At 36.5% G+C, this 17021-nt stretch overlaps 1 long non-coding RNA gene across 4 annotated transcripts in view; it reads left to right on the plus strand.

The window, feature by feature from the left end:
- The window catches only part of LOC308652576, a 104754-nt gene that overhangs the window by 72939 nt on the left and 14794 nt on the right, over positions 1–17021 (plus strand). The window lies entirely within an intron of this gene.

Below are 17021 nucleotides of genomic sequence, written 5' to 3' on the forward strand. Positions count from 1 at the left end.
GGAGAGGATGAGATTACTGGAATGCTTTTGGGAGAGAGAGTTAACCCAATTCGACAGTTAACCCAGATTCTATTAGTTTCCTGTGGCAGTCAAAACCTTTGAAGCTCAAGTTCTTGTTTTATGTTGTCATAGCTGATGAGGGAAAAAATTGGATGTTGAATTTCCCACTAATGCCAATCTCTTCGTTCCACTCCCACTAAACATTAGCAGAGTTGGTTGGAGAAAAATGGGTGGCATCCTAGCTTCTGCCATGACATTCCAGAGGAAACTAAATTGTGCCCTTGGGGAAATACACAATAAAAAGACAAAGTAGGGGTGGCTCTTTAGAATGTTTCATCTAGTCAAGAAGAAAGGGATTTATCCCCATCTAAAATTTTTTACATACTTATTGGATTAATGACATCACAGTTGGGACCCTAGGGGAATTTTTAAGCTAGGAAGAAGAGATGTCCCAGAAATTGTGCTCTGTAAGGCATTCATTGTCATTACTAAATGCTTGGCAAACATAATAAAGTCATGATGGTGGTAATCATATTTTACAATTCATGACTCAAGGAACATTTGTTGAGAATACAGTATGTATCAGGTAATATGCTAGGACCTTTCATAGCTGTAATTTTATTTATTGGTCACATTGTTATCACAGTCCTCACTTAGGTAAATAAAGTTAAGGAACTTCCTGAAGTTACAGCTGCTGAATGCAGAACTGAGACCAATATCTAGATTTTTGTTTAACTTCAATTGTAGTATATAATGATGCTCAAATGAAGGAATAAAGGCTGATTAAAGGAAATATTGAATCATAGAAAGGCAAAAGGAATTAAAGACAGGAGAATAAAAGAAAATTTATAATAAATCTATCAAAAACCTTCTGCCTTGTTAAAAAAAGATTTAAAGAAACTTATGAAAATCCCTATGGTGTAATAAATAAATATATTCGTAGTAAAACAAATCATGCAGATAAGGCTATGAAAAAGATGCTTCTTGATGAATAAAAATACTAAACTAATTTTGCAATCCCAGTTAATCCCAGATACTCAAATTTGGAGGGTGGAAAGAAAAAGCAACAATTACTTTTAGTGTTTGCAAATGATAACATTAGCACCAGCTGTACAAGTTGGGGTTTGTTACTGTGACTTATTTCCACAGGAAATGTGTCCCAAATTAAGGGTGGTTCCATTTATCAGGGTGTGTACATTATATCATAATTTGTTTTCTTATCAAGTAAAATGTTTTTGAGATGTCAGTTATGGTATGAATGATGACTCTACCAAGCAAGAATAAGAAGGAAACCAGATAATCTTTATGCAAAACAAATGACAATTCCTCCAGCACATAATCAAAAGGGTGAGGCCAATGGCTTGTATAAAGAGAAAGAATTGCTACTGAAGGCCAGAGTCAGAAATTAGGAGGACTAGGTCCAGGTTAAAGGACCACATGAGCTAGAAAGAAAACCTTGCACCAGAGGTAGGTAAACTAGAAAGGTTTGGTAACTGATATAGCAGATTCACAAAAATGTTCTAGGCAGGCAAAATGTGCTTACAGGAAATTTGACTCTATCAGAGAGATGTATGTGAATGGGAAACCAGAAGTACTACCATCCCAGATGTCAGGAGGTAAAGTTCAGATTAAATGAAAGAAGAAAAAGCCCATAAGAGGTATTTCCTCAGTTGATCCCTTGATGCACAGAAAGAACTCAAGGTGCCCTGAGTTGAAGAACAGAGAACAGACACGTGGGGCAAAACATGGCATGCATAAGCAAGACCTTTCAAATACCTATATACAGAATGAGAGACCACAGGAAATAGTGGTTAAGAACCACCAGTATCAAAAGTATAATTTTAAGATTAAAAACCAATAGTATGGAAGTAATCAACAATAGAATAGTATTTTTTATTCAGGAGTCCCAAGTCCATTTGTTCCACAAAATGTAGTACAATTGTTAATCAGATGAAATTAATTTTCATTATATAGTTTTCCTCTAAGCACCCAGTGTACCATATCACCTTCTCCTGGTCTAAGCATCTCTCTACCCTTCTTGTGTTTCATTTCTTCAGGTCCTCAGTTGCTCACCATTTCAAATCCTTCTTGTCTCAACTTTCCTGGGTCCATGTTTCTCACTTCACTTGCAGCAGAACTTGTTTGGGCCAATGGAATAAATTATCATGCTCACTTGCTTGGGCTAATGGAATCAATAATCCATAGTAATGAGTCTTGTCACACTCTCTAACACCTGAAAGTAGCTTTCTGCTTCTTTCACTTGTAACCCCAATTTCACCCACAACATGTCAATAGAAGATGTTGGTTTGTGAAAAACTTTATGCTGTTTGCAGTGCTGTTTACTTGACGGTCAAATTTCTTGGTTCATTTCCTTCCCTGTCCTTGGTTCTCTTCTTACATATTCTGTAATGATTCCCTATTTTTCTTCTTTTTTCTCCCCATTAAGCTTACGCAACTCTAAGATTGGGGGACAGAGGGTGGAACTGGATGGTACAGAGAAAAATATAGACATGGAGTAGAAGACTTAGGGGAAACAAGAGATTCTCTTTCCCTTTGACACTTTTTTAAGAAACCCATCTTTCTTTTGCTTCTTTTTATTGTCAAAGTGGTAAAATCTTGAGGATATATGTTATTAGGGTCCACGAGGGGAAAAGTCCAAAAATACTACTTAATCTGCTTTGCACCCAATAGATAAAAGAGAATTTGTGTAAAATGTTAAAAAAAGTAATTGCTAGCAATGATGAACACTTTTTCATATATTTGTTGATTGATTGGATATATCTTCTGAGAAGTGTCTTTTCAGGTCCTTGGCCCATTTATTAATTGGGTTATTTGTTTTTTTGGTGTTTAACTTTTTGAGTTCATTATATACCTTAGAGATTAGTGCTCTATCTGATGTGTGAGGGGTAAAGATTTGCTCCCAAGATGTAGGCTCACTATTTACCTCACAGATTGTTTCTTTTGCTGAGAAGAAACATTTTAGTTTAAGTGCATCCTGAATGGATTTTAAAAAAAACGTGGAATATGTACACAATGAAATATTACTCAGCTACAAAAGAGAATAAAATCATGGCATTTGCAGGTAAATGGATGGAGTCAGAGAAGATAATGCTAAGTGAAGTTAGCCAATCCCCAAAAGACAAATGCTGAATGTTTTCTCTGATATAAGGAAGCTGATTCATAGTAGGATAGGGAGAGGGAGCATGGGAGGAATAGACAAACTCTAGATAGGACAGAGGGGTTGGAGGGGAAGGGAGAGGGCATGGGGTTAAAAATGATGGTGGAATGTGATGGTTATTATTATCCAAAGTACAAGTATGAAGACACAAATTGGTGTGAATATACTTCGTATACAGCCAGAAAAAAAAAAAAAAAAGGTAAAGTGGGGTCTCAAAATGTAAAGTCAGCAATTAACTTAAAAATACCAGAAAGGATTGGGGATTTTTTTCCTATAGTAATGACCACTACTGGAATTACAATATACTACAGAGAGTGAAGTTGGAGGTTTACAATCTCAGCTATCTCTCTGTCTCGTTCCTAGAGGCATAATTCTTATGTCACTAATCCACCAATCTTGGTATTTTAATTGGGGAATTATTTTTATTTTAAACCCTTCCCCACAAAAAATTCACTTGACTATTTCTATCTTCAATAAACCTTCTTCATTTTAACTGCTGCCCCCCCCCCAAAAAAAAAGCAAACACACACACACAAAAATAAAAATAAATAAAATTCAAAACACCTACACATAATAACAAGTGGGGATAAAGAGAGGGAAGAAGATGGTGGAGCGAATCTAGGCAGCAACCCTTGACTCCTCTATAGCCCAGAAAGGAAGCAATGAAAGAATAGCTATCATAGAGAAGGGGGTGATCAATACTCTAAAGCTCAATATTGGACAGTTGGAGACTTGGAGGTACTTGGAATTTTGTTATTGGAGCAGAAAATAAGAACAAAATTCCTTAATCTTGAAATCTGACCAGGTTGGGATCATGGGGGAAGGGTAACAAAGAAAGAGAAAGAGGAAAAGCCCATAGCTTACTTTCTTAGCAATAGCTGGAAAGAAACTCAGACCAAGTTAAAATGAGACAGAAACAGCAAAGACAGTGAAGAAGATCATACAGTTTAACATAAATTGCTCACTGAAAGCTGTGTTGGGGGGGCCATCTTGTAGAATCCACAACTGAATACCCTCCTTAGAAGAAATTATATCAACCTAGCTTCTTCCCACCATCAGATAGTAACAAATAAAATCAGGGGGAATACCCCTGAAATGGGTTGCTCAGCAATCCATCTGGAAGGAACTTGTAGAGGAATTACTATTAGTTGTAAGTTACTGAAACCTGCTTCCCCTCACTGAGGACAAGGGGAGTGGGGTGAAACTGACCTGAGAGATAAGCACACCCGGGAATTCTAACTATAACTGAATGTTCCACAAGCCTCTGCAGGAGTTCAGGCAAAGATGATCAACTGACATCCTACCCCCATCACAGTGTGGGGTAAAACCATGGTGTGCTGCATCAGCCAGGCCATAGACTTCTGTGCCACAGATAATCCACAGATACTGCATCAGCAAGCCCCACAATTGTAGACAACCACTGAGTTCTTAGATAGGTCTGTAGAAGTTCCAGTAGACTCCCATGATTCACTATTGTGGGCAGCAGGAGTTCAGATTCAGGCAGGGCAAGTTGTATAGCAGTCATAGAGATGGTATTCTGGTAATGTACATCAGCCAGGGTAGAGGCTTCTTTGCCACAGACCACCCACAGAGAGTCCACAACCACAGGTCCCACACTTACAGACAGCTACCAAGCTCTATGATACTTTAATGAAGGCCCTGTGGAGAGATGCCAGTGTATAGCCTCCCACAATTGTTAGCATGACGGTTCCTAGCCCTGAATCCTGTGCTCCCACACCCAACAGAAATAGCCAGCATATAGCACAGCACCCTCCAGGCATGCAGGCTTGGTTCCTGAGGTGATGCATAAGAAGTGACTAGAGAGAAATCCATAACCACCTGGAAAATAGCCTCTATACTCTAGCACCTTTAGGAGGATCCTCAACTGTGAGTAGCAGCGTTACCAGTTAACTGAATTCTCATTCAAATGAATACACCCACAGAAAGCAACTTCTAGGAATAACTTCAAGTAGCCAGTGGAGAACCTTGTGCAGACACAATGACATTATATCCCATAAAGGGACTTACAGACAAGCACCCCCAGCTATCAACCAGTCAGCCCAGATACAAACCCACTGATCTGAATGTTCTCCACAGCTCCTTTAGTCTGGATAGATAATTGTAGAATGATCTGGAACAGGTTGAAATTTGGAGTAACATTCAGACTAAATCTAAGAATCATTGGCATAGACCAAGAAACCAAAATACAACTAAAAGAATGCACAAGTCTTTCAATGAAACAATATCAGAAAAATTTCCAAACCTTAGGAATGAGATGTAAATACAAATATAAGAGGCATTTGGAAATCCAAATAAGCTAAATAAAACAAAACCCTTTCTAAGACATTATAATTTAATTTATAATACACAGAATAAGGATAAAATTTAAAGCGCTGCAACAGAAAAATGGCAGGTCCCACTTACAGGAATGCCAATTAGAATTTCAACTGATTTCTCAGTTCGCACCCTAAAAGCCAAGATGACTTGGAATAATATATACCAAGCCCTGAAAGAAAATCAGTTCCAATCAAGATTATTATATCTATCAAAGTAATCATGCAGAATTGAAGATGAAATAAAAACTTTAAATGTTAACCAGAAACTAAAAGAATTCATAACCACTAAATGTGCACTAAAAAATACACTCAATGAAATATTTCATACAGAAGAAATAAAAAATAAAAAACAGAGCCAGTGTAGGGATGAATATCACTAGAAGAGTTGTCACCTACACACATAAAGCAATCCTTTCTCAATTTAAAGAATCAAATATAGACCACTATACAAGAATCCTTGGTGATTTCAACACACCTCTCTCACCATTTAGTTAGATTATTCAGACATAAACTAAGACTCTTAAGAACTAAAACAAACTATTAATCAAATGGACCTAAAAGATATCTATAGAATATTTTATCCACTGAAAACTAAATTTACTTTCTCCTTAGTGACACATGAAACAGGAAACTTTCTCAAAATAGATAGTATTTTAGGACACAAAGAAAGTCTTGCCAAATACCAAAAAAAAAAAAAAAAAAAATCAAGTAGAGACAATTCCTTGCATGCTATCAGATCATTATGATTTCCAATGAAATTAGAATTCAACAAGATAAAAACCAGAGGAACCATTTAAACATTTTAAATAATTTAAACACACAGAGATTATTTAATACACTTTTGAATGAAGAATGGATGATGGAAGAAATCAGGAGAGAGATAGAGAATAGAATTGAAGACACAGAGACAAATCCACAAAGACACAGTTATCTGATACTCAACAAAGTTGACAAAAAACATATGTTGGAGAAAAGACAGGATTTTCAACAGATGGTGCTGGGAAAAGTGGATATCCATATGTAGAAGAATAAAACTAGATTCCTATCTTTCACTTGGCACAATAGTCAACTCAAAGTGGATCAAATGCCTATGGATTAGACCAGGAACTTTGCAACTACAAGAAGAAAATATAAGGCCCATAATCCAACATATTGAGGCAGGCACCACCTTCCTGAACAGGACCCCTAAAGCTCAAGAAATAAACCAAGAATTTGTAAGTGAGATGGCACCGAATTAAAAAGCTTCTGCACAGGAAAGGAAACAAAAGCGTAAAGAGAACCTATAGAGTGGGAGATCTTTGCCATCTGTTCCCCTGACAAGGGATTAGCCTATGGAATATATAAAGAATGTAAGAAACTTAACACCAGATAAATAAATAACTCAATTAATAAATGAGCAAAAGATTTAAACAGACACTTCTCAAAACAAGAAATCCAAATGAGCAACGAGTACTGAAAAAATGTTCAACATCCCTTGCAATTAGGGAAATGCAAATCAAAACTACATTGAGATTCATCTGGCTCCTTTTAGAATGGCAGTCTTGAAGAATACAAATAATAATGAAAGGTTTTGAGGATGTTCAGGAAAAGGTACATTCATGCATGGTTGATGGGACTACAAATGAATCCAACCACTCTGGAAAGCAGTATAATGATTCCTCAATTGACGAGGAATGGAACTACCATATGACCCAGCTCTCCTACTTCTTGGTATTTATCCTAAAGAACAAAAAATCAGCATACTGTAATGATACAGGCACATCAATGTTTATAGCAATAGAATTCAGAATAGCCAAGTTAGGGAACCAGCCCAGGTGCCCATCAACAGGAGAATGGATGAAGAAAATGTGATGTATATATGCAGAATAGAGTACCACTCAGCCAGAAAGGATAAAATTATGGCATTTGCTGATAAATGTTTGGAACTGTGGAACATCATGGTAAGTAAAATAAGCCAGACTCAGAGAGTCAAGGATTGTATGTTTTCTCTCATATGTGGAAGCTAGGCCATAATAAGGGGAAAAAAATGGTGGGGGAAACCCATGATAATAGAGGGTAGATTTGTGGAGTAGAGGAAGGGGAATAAATAGCAGGGAGGAGGGATGGAAAAAGGGAGGAACAGTGGAATAAAATTGACCAAATTATGCTATGTACATATAAGCCTACCATCATAGTGAATTTCTTCTTTATGTATATGTATAAAGAACTAATTTTAAAGAAAGATAAGCAAATGGTAGGAAAACCAGTGGAATATTGGAAGAGAAACTGGGGGAGGGGGGAGTGGAGGGAAAGAGGAAGTACTAGGAACTGAAGTGAAGCAGATCATATTCCTTCTGCTTGATTAGGTCAAAATGAACCCAAATATTACGTATAACTATAATGCATTATTAAACACACATGCACGGAGAATAAAAAAAAATGAGTGGGGATTTTAAGTAAACAGCATATAGATTTGGGCATTAGCTTTGAAAACTCTGGAATTACATCACTTAAGAACTTTGTCCTATACCTACAAATAAAACCAATCCTGGATGGACATACTTTTAAGATTACATCACTTTCCACATTTTCCTCAAATTCTATAATCCCAAACTTCTCACAGGATTAGTCAGAAGAGATGGCAACAATCACCACCACCGGGAACCAACACTTCTACTAAAACCGAGTGGATTAACAACATGTGCTAAGTGAAGTTGAGGAGAGGGCTGATCTAATTCTGAATGAATTAATTTTGTTTCTCACAGGGTTAGGTGAGGTGAGAAGAAAAGTGATAAAGGAAAAAATATGTACGTGGTTGCTTAATTGACTTGTACTCCTTTACAGGCTATAACCCATTGTCTTTATTTTTTTCATATGTTCCTGAATTCTTAGGAATTCTCAAAGGAACCAAGCCATGGAAGTGCAAAATTGCTGATACGGTATTGCTATTTCCACTACTATTTAGCCTGCGATAATGGGTTTCATGAGTCAAAGAGAAAATGGTACCATTTTTCTTTGCATGGAAATCTTCAGAGAGGGAGTGGGTTTAGACAATGTCTCCAAACTTCTTCTTTTTTTTTTCCAGGAGCTATGACTTAATAATGTTGTAGCAAAGAGGAGAAAAGGAGGAGTGGGAATAGTGGGGGTGAGTGAATCTATATGACAAATCTTGTAGTACAAGTGTTTGTGGTTAACCGAGAAACACATTATGAGTCAAGCCTTTGGAAAGAGGTGAATAATTAAAGACAAATGCTATGACATAATCATTTACACGCAGCAGAAAGATTTTAGATTAAATCTGGCCTGACCTGCTGCTCAGCAAGTGTTATCATGGATTCTTGAGAAGTATTCATTTATTTACTTTCTAATTTGGCCCATATGTTTTATTGAAAACAAAACAAAACAAAATTTTGTATTTCCCGCAGGAAATAGCATGAGTCCAGCGATGGTTAACAAGGTTGGTGTACTTGAGAACAGATCTCCTGTGTGCACCAACAAACCCAGTGAACAGCATGTCAGCTAGAAACACCTCATTTGAAATAAGCCAAGAGCTTTACTATAAGCACTTTTACTAAAACGAATTCTTTTTTATTCAGGGGTGTTCCTAAGTGTATGTTTAGATAAAGCAGTAAGATGTCAGTTAACCAATAATTTTGCCATGAGACTAAAAAAAATTTATTAAATTTTTTTTACTTTGCAACTCTTCAACCTACTTCCCCTCTCCCCCTGCCCCCCCCCCGCCCTTTTGGCCTCATTCTATATTTCAGTCACCAACTATATCAGCCTAATGTCAAGAAAGCAGTTTTTTGGAGCAAGAGGTAGGTTCTAGCCTCCTTCCTTTCTTAATTCTAGTACTACCATGTAAAATATGCTATGTATCTCTGGGAGATGGCTTCATGGTTTTCCAAATGCTATTAAATTTTAGTTGCTGCCTTTATTAAATGCAGGAAACAGGAGTGGGGAGAATGAAATGAGAGAAGGAATGACAGAGAGGGCCTCAGTCATGACCTTTTGTTTCCTTTTATTTGGGTTGAGAGTGAATTGTCAAGGTAAGGCACGTTTTTTACAGAATGAAACAATAGTAGATGCTGTTTGGTGAGCTAACCTAGATCCACCCAGCATTTTGGAACATTCTATCAAAGAGCCACCGGCTTGTTTTAGGGGAGAACCATGAAAGAACTTATCCCTCCAAGAAAGAATGAAGTTTAGAATTGGGGGCCTTTAATTCACGTATTAGAGTGAGGATTAAGAATTGGAAACTGGTATCTGCTTCTCTTACAGGATAATTCTTTCCCTAACAAGCCTCTGGCCACAAGCCTCTATTCTCTTTCAAGGTAAAGAATGAGAGCTCTGGAAAAAAGGAAACTTCATAGTGGGTAACAAAGGTGGGTGATCTACCAGCATTTGCTTCTCAAAGTGAACAGAACGTGGGAAGCACATATTTAGGGTTGATAGTGAAGACAGCCTCAGTTCGCTGGCCAGTTTCTGTGGTTCTTGGAGCTTGGTGATTTGCCAAAACATGAGAGATGTTTAGAAAACTGAGGAGCCTCGAGTCATAGCTCTTTAAAAAAAACAATGTGTAAATACATGTGGGTGTGTATTTGTTTGTGCATATTTCTCCCCCAAAGTTGAAAAAATTCTTATAAATATTGCAATACTGGAGAGGAAAAAACAACTCCAGGAATCTACTACCCTTTTTTTTCTCATGTTTTTCTTATTGTTTTTGCCTTTGCTCTCATCCCTTCTAAATTGCCTGAGTTATTATTGTGGCTTATACTATACATTGTTGAACAAATGCCAGCCCTATGGGGACCACAGTTCTCCCTGTCCACAGGTTACTGTGGTACATGTTTAGTTTGGAGCATCAGCAATAGAGCCTGGATTCAAGGTAGAGAATTCTTGACAGAGGCAGGCAGGAATTTCATTATTATGCATATGACAGGTAGGATGCTCTACCTATTCAATAATCATCAACCTCCTGGGGCACAGGTAGATGAGAAGTGGAAGCTCACTGCCTCCCTGTATATTTGTCTCAATCCCTTTTGTCTCACTTCTTCCAAAGCTACCAATTTGATAAGGTAAAGAGGCTTTCTCTAGCAAGCAAGACACTATCTTAAATTTGGAATGAGCACATTGTGACTTTTCTACAATGTTGCCCATTTCAGGAAGGGACAATCAGCCCGCTCCCATGGTCATGCTCATGTTTAGAAATTAAACAGTGAGCTGAGTGAAGTTACTGTTTATTAAATAGTTGTGCTTACAGGAATTAGTGAATACAACAAAGTCTGGATTTCACAAGTATTTTTGAACTTCAAGCCTTGCGTTTCACACCAGGAAGCCAATTTCACGCAGAACTTTCTTAGTTTAACACCTAGGATCAAAGGAAAAAAGCAGTGCTTAAACAAACTAGCATTTAGAAGGCAGCACTAAAATCTAAAACTGAAGCTAACTTTGAATTTTTCTGTGTCCCCTCATTGCAGTATTTAACCACTTTAATTTTTAATTTGAACACACACTGATGCAGCAACAACAGAATTGATGACTTCTGCCAATAAGGGTAAATCTGCAATGGGCCCCAAAGGTCTAAGTATTTAAAGTTTGGTCTCTAGCCCAGCATGCTATTGGAAATTGGTGGAACCATTGGGAAGTGAAGCCTAGTAGGAGGTTTCAGGTCAATGGGGCATGCTCTTGAAAAGGACCATGGAACCCTGGTCTCTCCCTCGTTTACTTCTCGACCATGAAGTGAGTGGGTTTACCCCCCAAGAGCTCCTGCCATGATGTACTGTGCCACCAGGGCCCCAAACACTGGGACCAATCAGTTCTGGACTGAAACCTTCAAAATTGTGAGCCGACATCAATCTTTTCCTTCTATAAGATGATTTATCTCAGGTATTTATTAACAATAATGCAGTACTGACTAACACAAAGAGTCCAGCTCCACAGGGACTTCTGAGCTAAACCTCTCATTTCTTCCTTCATGCTATCAGGTTCTACTGTATGTAGTTACTGTTTCTGTGTTACTTCTCTACTTCTTTTGCTTTTTAACCCTCCAGCACCTTTTCAACCAATTCTCTGTATTGTATTATATCATCTCTGTTGGAATGTGGTTTCTATTTTCATAATCAGACCCTGGCTGAAAAAAATAAAAGAAAACTACTTAAAGTCTTTCATTTGAAAAAGGACAGAATGGGGAGCAACCACAAGAGGTTAGTGATCCAAAGCACATACCACGTTCCCCTGGAAAAGAAAACAGTGCTCCTTACACTGAGAATAGAGTGAGTTCCTTAGCCTTCCTGCCTGTGGGTCTCCAAATATGCCCTCTGAAAGAGTTTCCTGTCCATTTTCCTAGGTTTTCTACTTCTTTTTTTTTTGGTGAGAGTTTGAGGACATGGTGATTTCATTAGGGAACAAGTAATCCCAAGACTTCATTCGTTAGCTTTTATCTTTTTTTCTAAAATTCCCTAATAGACTTGGTTAAATTTCAAGCTGCTTTATTCACTGAATTTCAAGGGCCAGAAAGCAAAACTATTGTGAACAAAGTTTTGCTTGTTCCCTGATGAAATCAACATGTCCTCAAACTCTCACCAAGAAGAAGCAGAGAACCCCGAGTGCATCCCCAGCAAAATCCTCCCCCCCAAAAAAATAAATTCCTTTAACCCACCCTTTTCTGGACAATCAGGTTAGCTGGAAACTGCCTCATGACCACCTTTCTTCTCTAGAGTGTAGATAGTTTTTTTTACCTATAATATCCCCTCTGAGTTGGGAGCACTATGATCAGTGTCTAACGATTATTTATTCTTCTAAAGATGACCTAAGTGATTTCCTAGTAATTCTTTCTTCAAGAGAGACAAAACCATCCAAGTTAAATCATCAGCAGAACATTCATTACAGAAATGTGGTAGGAACTGAAAATAGTTTATTCAAATGGAATAGAGTTATTTGGGGGTAGATGTTGAAACACAAGAGAGTGAAAAATGAGATAGCAAAGGTACATTAGAAGGACTCTGCTACCTGCTAAGAAGTTGGGACTTACTTCTGAAGCAGTGAAGAATCCATAAAGGACTTAGGAGAAACGGAATTTTAGCAGTCATCCTGACACTGGGGGGAAAATCATTAGCAGAGGCAAAATGTGTACATTTTAACAATAAATTAAACTATCACCTTAATTAAGTTTCCAAATTTTTTGTTTGTTTGTTTTGGTTTGGTTTGGCGTACCAGGGATTGAACTGAGGGGCACTCGACCATTGAGCCACATCCCCAGCCCTATTTTGTATTTTATTTAGAGACAGGGTCTCACTGAGTTGCTTGGCACCTCAGTTTTTCTGAGGCTGGCTTTGAATTCATGATCCTCCTGTCTCAGCCTCCTGAGCCACTGGGATTTCAGGCATGTGCTATATCCCCAGCTTATTTTCCAAATATTTTATTATGATAAAATATACATAACATAAAGTGTATTTTCTCAACCATGTTTTTTTACAACTTACATATATTTCATTTACGTGATTGAGAACTTTCTTATTATCTACAGAATATATTATGTGGCTGGTTCCAGTATTTTCACTCTTACTTGAAGGAGATGCTTTGAATTTCAATGTTCAAGGTTGCTCAGCTGCTGCTGTTGCTGTTGGTTTGTTTCCTTTGGGTACTTTTCATCCAAAATCTTATTTTTAATTCTTTCTGTGGCACTTCTTTCATGGATTCTTTGCTTTGCAAAATTATAATGATGGTGGAACCAGTATCCTAAAGTCACCAAGATAAATCCTCCCATTTCACCATCACATGACCTTTTAATTGTACCTTTTTCTGGGCTCACTGGGCTCTAGAGCTAATTTCTGGCCCTGCTCTCCTTAACCTTTTTTCACAGGTCAGTAGTATTAAATACATTCATAATATTGTACATCCATCAGTATCATCCATTTTCATAACTCTTCATTTTGTAAAATTAAAACTTTATACCTATTAATCAATAACTACTCATTTCCTGTTCCTAACAGCCCCTGTGAACCACCATTCTTCTGTCTCTATGATTTTGAAAACATTTAAATACTTTTTTAAAGCTAAATAATATTCCATTGTGTGTATACTACATTTTACTTATCTGTCAGTGGATACTTGACTTGTTTTCACATTTTAGCTCTTGAAAATAAAAATCCCTATACAAACAGAAACCTTGGACCTGGTTTTGCTGATCAGTTCTACCAATCTAAAAAGGAGAACCAATACTAGTCCTCAAAATTTTGATGAGGACTGAACACTTCCCAAACCATTGAATGAAGCTAGAATTACTCCAGTACCAAGCATCAAACATATTACAAAAAAACTACAGCCCAGTATCCATTATAAACATTGATATAAAAATCCTTGGCAAAATACTAGCAAATGAATTTAGTAGCACTTTAAAAGATTTATATGCTATGAACGAGTGGGATTTATTTTGGGGAATGCAAGGATGGTTCAACATAAAAAAAATTGACCAACGTATCACATTACAGAATAAAAGAAAAAAATAAACATATGATCATCCTAAATGATTCAGAAGAAAACATTTACCAAAATCAGTACTCTTTCATGATAAAAACTGTGGCTTTAATATTTTTAGTACATGATCCATCAACTGAAACAAACTAGTTATGATCAAATTTGTAAGAGCATCTGTCCCTAAAGAACGTTTATTGGATCTTTGAGATAGTCTTGTTCTTATAAGCATATGTAGCTTGTTGGCAATTTTTCCTTGAAATTGAACTTTTAAAATCTTTATTACTATAAGAATTTTCTGAGAGTATTAAATATTTTCTTTTGAAATATTATATTTTGAAATATAATAAGGAATGTAAATTATTTCATCAGTTTTTAGGAGACAGGATTGACCATCCGTAAGATTTGAAAACAGAAACCATACTATAATTTGCTTATTTTAAAAAATTTTACTCTTTTCTCATTTGTCTCTGACATTTTGCCAATATCTACTAATATTTCTAATCACCAGAACCCCCAATAGTTCATATCTTGGAACTAGAGTTGGGTGAAACCAGCTGTTTTCAGGCTTTGGTGAACATCTTGAACTATTTTTCAAATTGTGTTTGGGGTTCAAGGAAGACCAAAACATATTTTCATATTTTACCAAGAATAGTTTTCCTCTTCAATTTTAAAATGATGTCTGTTTTAAGGAAAATTTAATCCATATGTTACTGAATTCCCTACACTTACCTCACAAAATTTGATTATGTAAGAGTTATTTAATGAGCAAAAAGCCTTGGGAGTTAGTTTATGAGAGTTTTTTAGGAGTCCCCCCCCATTAGAAATAAGAAGTCAAATTTGCTAAGTAAAGTTTGACTTAAGTGTATTTTTCATCAACTATACAATTCCCAATCAGCTGCAAGGCCTAAATTTCATACAAAATTTTAACTTGCAAAGTTTATGTGAATCTTAGAGTCATGTTAACATTAATGTTTACTTTGCCCTTCAACTTAATTACTCTCACAAGGTATTATTACTATATTAATACTATCACGCTTGTTAAAGATAAAACCTCATTCCCAGTTTTAATCTAAATTTGAGATCCCAATAATATTTAAAATTTCTATTACATTTCTTATTTATGCTAAGATCTGCTTATTTTACCAATAGTTATCCTCATACAATCAACCCTTCTTCAACACACATACATACACACAGATATTTTAAAAGATTTGAACTGTTCATATGCTTCTTTTAAGATATTGCTTTCCAGATTTTTCAGTAAGTCTCTTGACACAGAATAATCTACAATATTTATTAAAAATGAAGATTTCAAGACCTCTACCCAGGTATTTTGAGTCAAAAATATCTTGCTTTAACATGATCTTTTATATTAGGCCAAAGTAAAAAATATATCAGTGAGTGAAATGATACATGTCTAAACTCTAAAAATTACAAAATGCCATAAAAACTCACTTTTTGATTATTTTTTTTTACTTTATTGAAGTACAAATGACAAGAAGGTACATACTCAGTATATAACATATGATGGTTCAATGCACATATATGTTGCAAAATGACTTACGCAGTCAAGCTTATTAACATATCCATATAGTTAATATCTACTCTCTTAGTGAATTTCAAGTATATGATACATTAATTATTAACCATAATATTGGGCTGTGTGGACATTTTGACAATGCTGATTCTAGAAAACAAGGGTGGATGCTACAAAAAAAATCATTCTTGTAGCTAACATTCATTGAGTTCTACTCAATACAAGGAAATAGAGAAATCAAAGGTTACTCAGTACCTGATATAAGACAGCTTATTTCACCACAGTGCTCTCGAGGGTAAACACATGAACCTACCACTGAATGCCCTTCTCTCGTGCCCATTTTCCACTGAACACTCCCAGGCTCAGGCATTTCTAGGTGTGATCTCTCTCAGGGGACTGTCTGCACCATCATGGAGCTGCTCACTGGAAAGAGCATTCATGAAATCCCACTACTCCCCCAATTTCAGAAATGAGGTGATAAATGTTTTTGTGTGTTTGTTTGATTCTGTTTTTCCTTGCAATTTTAATTATGTTTTGAAGAAGAGGAGAGGAGAGGAGAGAATGTACAGCCTGGGGTGAAGGGTCTTCTTGGCCTAAAGAAGCAGAGAAAGGAATGGGGCCATTGGGAATATTTCAAAGTGAAGTTCATCCATTCTGCTCCGCCACTCCTTCTCTCCTCTGCTGTTGACCCCTTCCCACTTTTCAACAGCCCCCACCTATCTTATTCCAATGCCCTCTGCCTCCCCAGAGTTCTCCAGTGTGTCTCCTCCTCTTCTTACAGCACTGACCTTTGGGAAGGCACCTTTCACAAACTGTCCAACACATCAACAGTAATTCTTCCTCTCTTATCATGAGCCTCCTCCTTTTATACCAGCTCAGAAAGTGTTGTGAAAATAAAATAATTAGATTAATTATTGGACTAATTAGCACTAAACATTATACAAAATTTCAACTTGCAAAATTTATGTGAATCTTAAGAGTCATATTAAAAAAAGCAAAAAAAAATCGATGATTCTGCTCTTAGCTTTCAGAAAGTTTCCCTTGTAAAAACAAGATGTATTTTTAATGTATTTTATTTATTTAGTAAACTCCACTTTCAGTTGATGGTTAGATGCGCGATACATGACATAAAAATAGTTGTTGAAGAAATACTTCTTGGATCCTGTGTATATTCAAACTCTTACCATTAATGTTTAATGGCCCGGAAGAATAATAACAAAGCTTTTCTTTAACGATAAGTCAGACTAAATTCACGTAAGCTTTTATATTATTTAAAATCTGCCTTAGGAGCATACTCTATTTTACTATATCCAATGCACCGTTATAAATTCTGAAGGGTATTAATAAATGAAAAACATACCATGCCCACTTTAAAGGAACTTACAACACAGCAGGAACAGCAACCCCATGTGTAAATGATATCAAAGAGTAGGATTGGTGTGGGTTGGTGGTAAAAATGCTGATATTTTGCTGGTTTTAGAATAAGCCAGATTCCTAGTGCCAAACTACATTC

This window comes from Spermophilus citellus (genome assembly GCF_964194105.1).
Source record: "Spermophilus citellus genome assembly, chromosome: 6".
In the NCBI taxonomy this organism is placed as follows: Eukaryota; Metazoa; Chordata; class Mammalia; order Rodentia; family Sciuridae; genus Spermophilus; species Spermophilus citellus.